Raw genomic sequence first — 3648 nt, 5'->3', positions numbered from 1 at the left:
TTTTTTTTTTTTTGGTTACCAGGACTGGGAGGGATGTGGAGGGAACACTCCAAAAATGAAAAAATAAAATAAAAAGATGTCTATTTATACTCTGGAGGCAGAACTGTCCCTCAGGAAGCTTCCTTTTTTGTTCTTAAGGTCCTTAACTAAGTGGATTAGACCCACTCACAGTATGGATGGTAATCTGTTTTACTGAAGGCTAACTGTTAATCAGTTGTAAATATTTCATAACAACACCTAGACATCATAATCTAACCCAGTTGACAATAAAATTACTCTTCAGAGTCATCTTTCACAAAGCTATCCACAGCTGAAAACTCATAGCCATCAAGCCACTGTGTAGCCCAGGGTGCTTAAAACTATTCAGTCTTTTGAGCTGCTTGTCGATGGCGGTTGGCCTTTGGCCCTGTGTTAACAGCACAATCAAAAGCTCCCAGTTAACATAGTTTGGTATTACCGTTATCTCTAACAACCAGATCCTGATTTTTCACTTGCTCTAGTAGAAATACTCTGGAAAGAAGGCCTGTGTTGTTGGCTCTACTCACTGAGTCACCTTAAATCACCTCACTTCCCACTACCTGTTTTTCTCATCTGTATCAGTTAGAGTTCAATCAGAAAAACAGAACTGCTATGAGTAATACCGAATAGAGAATTTATTATAGGGCTTAGACTTTACACAATTATGGGAGGTGGTGAAGCAGTTTATGCAGGTTGTTGCCTCTAGCGCTGAGTCTGAAATAGCTATAAGTTAGCCAGAATGAGGATCAGAAAGAAAAGCTGCTTGTTAATGAGAGCAAGGAGCTCTGATAGCGTAGTGTCTAAGGCACTTGACTGCTAACCAGAAGGCTGGCAGTTCAAACCCACCAGCCACTCCTTGGAAGGAAGGTTGGGCAATCTACTTCCGTAGTGATACCACCTCAGAAACCCAAGGAGGGGTCGCTATGAGTCGGGTCCGACTCGATGGCACATAACAACAACAACAACGAGAGCAAGGACAATCTGGAACTTGTGAAGATAAACTGAAACCCATGAGAGTAGTGGACGCATCAGAACAAACAGAACCTTTGTCTCTCACATCTCAATCTTGATGCTGTGGGTGACCTCAGGAGAAACTGGGACTCTTCATCACTGAACTCCACTTCCACTTGACACAGGCCTCTGAAAAGCTGAAAGTGTGTATCTGATGGTGGTTAGAGGGGCTGCTGTTCTGGATGCTGCTCCACACCAAGGAGTAGAACAGCAACATAAGTAACCAACCTTCCAAGAGTAGAAATTATGACTGCTGCTTCACTTCTCCCTTCCAAATATCACCCAAAATGTATCTTGTGGCTTATCCTAACCCAACCCATACAGGGAAAAGAATTCTGTGAAGAAATATAGTATGAATTTACCAAAGTTGACATAGTATAAAACTACCACATCATCTATGAACCAAGAAACTTCATTTCCCTTAGCCTATAAATTGCAGGTTATATGGATTATTGTGAGGATAACAAGAGATGTCAGAAAATGCTGTGGCACATGGTAAATGAAATCTCAGCCATGAAAATGAAAAAAATTTGCATTTTTTAAACACAAAATAGTTTCAGCCTAGATATTTTCCCTTGAATTTGAGTTTCATATAGCCAATTTCCTACTTGACATCTTCTTTTGTATATCTGATACATTAAAATTGTCTAAAACTGAACCCTTCACCTATCTCTCTCTTCCTCCCTCCACATCAAACCATTCTACCTAGCCTTCCCAATTTTTAATGAATGCCCATGTCATCCCCTTTCACACTGATTCTGGGGATTGTCCCTTTGCCATTGAATAAAAAGTGTAATGCCAGCATAAATTTGAAAATTGATTGCATATTGAGCCATTCTCTCTTTCTATGCTTATAGGAATTCTGTTAAGGACACCATGTGAAGAAGCCTTCAAGCTTGGGCCAAACTTCTGAGAGCTGTCCCTTGACTCCTCTCTCTCTAATATATCATAGTCAATCCATCTCCTGATGGATTCCTGCAAGGAACTCTTGTTGGCTCAACATTCAAAATATATCTAGGATCTAACCATGTAAATTTGCTTTTACACCTCAGATATACTGAATAAGAATCTACATTTTAACAAGACCCCCAAGTGATTCTTATGCACATTATGTATACACAAGAATCACCTGGGGGTCTTGTTAAAATGTAGATTCTTAATCACCTGTTGGAAATGCAAATTTTCAGCAGGGGGTAGAACCAGAATGAACCTGTTTAAAGCTCTGCCACAACCATCACTCTGGTCCAAGCTGCCACTAGTGTCACTCATCTGGATTTTTGCCATAGCCTGCAGATTAGGGTTCCCAGATAAAATACAAGGCACCCCATTAAATTTTATTTTCAGATCAACAATAGATGATTTTTTTTTAGTAAATATCCCTGATCTTTCCTCTGCTTTCCTTTTCCTTAGCTTTCTTTGTGGCTTGCTCCCTCCCTACCTTCAAGTATTTCCTCAAATGTTAGCTTTTCAGTGAGGCTTTCTCAATTTATTTTAAATTGCAGCCCCTTCCTCAATATTGTGTGTCCCGTTTCCTGTTTATTTTACTCCATAGCAATCATTACCATCTATCATACTATATGTTTTGTTTATCCTCTGTCTTCCCACATTAGAATCTAAGCTCCATGAGGGCAGTGTTTCAGGATTTTTTAATATTTTGTTCACTGATGTACCATCAGCACTTCCAACAGTGCCTCATAAACAGTAGCAGTCAATATATACTTGTTGAGTGAATGAATGGATGGATGGACAAACCTGTATTTGAACAGGTGTATCTGGGCAAAATTTCTCTTTGCCCAGGGCTTTATTGTAGAAAGAGAAGGTTGGAAATGGGTATCTGGTAGCTGTGGGTCCTTAACAGAGTTGTCAAGTGTTATTTCAGTTAGACTGGCACAGAGTTTCAAACTAGTTCATTTTGGTCCAATCCCTGCTGAAAATTTGCATTTCTACGCCAGATATGGGAGCTCTGGTAGCATAGAGGCTAAGGCACTTGACTGCTAACCAGAAGGCTGGTGGTTCAAACCCACCAGCCACTCCTCGGAAGGAAGATGGGGCAATCTACTTCCGTAGTGATACTGCCTCGGAAACCCAAGGAGGGGTCACTGTGAGTCGGGTCTGACTCGACGGCATATAACAACAACAACAACATAACAACCCCAGATATAGTGATATACTGAATCCCAGATGATTCTTATAGATGTATATATAAGAATCACTTGGGTATCTTGTTAAAATGTAGGTTCTAATTCAGTATATGTACGGTGAAAATGCAAAATCTCAGTAGGGGGTTGAACTGGAATGAACCAGTTCAAAGCCCTGCACAAACATAAAGAGTAACAATTACTTAAGAAAAAAGAAAGCTAACATTAAAATTAAGAATCCAAAGAAGTATGATTAGTGTAGGAATATTTTGGGTAGTCAGGCTGCTATTTTGGTACTCCTCAAATCACACCATATGGGAACTTCCTAAAGGCAAAATAATCTGTCTCCAAAAATGAAAATTAGCAATTTAGGCAATTCCACACCAGTAACTGGCCGACACACTCAGGTGGCTGTGGCTAATTTATCTTTTGATCCCTGTGCTCAAGCCAAGAAAATAGTAATAGCAACCATTTATCACTG

Source organism: Orycteropus afer, unplaced genomic scaffold (assembly GCF_000298275.1).
Source record: "Orycteropus afer afer isolate SDZICR_OR568_19922 unplaced genomic scaffold, OryAfe1.0 scaffold00930, whole genome shotgun sequence".
NCBI classification, from domain to species: domain Eukaryota; kingdom Metazoa; phylum Chordata; class Mammalia; order Tubulidentata; family Orycteropodidae; genus Orycteropus; species Orycteropus afer.
Note: the sequence above shows the minus strand (reverse complement) of the source record.